Source organism: Phalaenopsis equestris, unplaced genomic scaffold (assembly GCF_001263595.1).
Source record: "Phalaenopsis equestris unplaced genomic scaffold, ASM126359v1 Scaffold000002, whole genome shotgun sequence".
Lineage (NCBI taxonomy): Eukaryota > Viridiplantae > Streptophyta > Magnoliopsida > Asparagales > Orchidaceae > Phalaenopsis > Phalaenopsis equestris.
Window position 1 is genome coordinate 54,996,252 of NW_018164444.1, and position 209 is coordinate 54,996,460.

Consider the following 209-nt stretch of genomic DNA (forward strand, 5'->3'; position numbering starts at 1 on the left):
CCGAACACGAGCTTCTTAACGAGCCGAACACGAGCTATTCACGAACAACGAGCCGTTTTGACAGCCCTACTCATGCCATAAACCCATAACTTAAAAGATGAATTTCTTTTTTAGAATGATAATAATGATGATATTTTTATATGATATTAAAGATTTCAGTGACATATATTTAAATATTAATACGTGTTTTATATATATATATATATATA

General features: G+C 29.2%; 1 protein-coding gene across 1 annotated transcript in view; it reads right to left on the minus strand.

The window, feature by feature from the left end:
* LOC110019038 (probable sulfate transporter 3.5) overlaps positions 1-209 on the minus strand; it is a 19,741-nt gene that overhangs the window by 18,556 nt on the left and 976 nt on the right. The window lies entirely within an intron of this gene.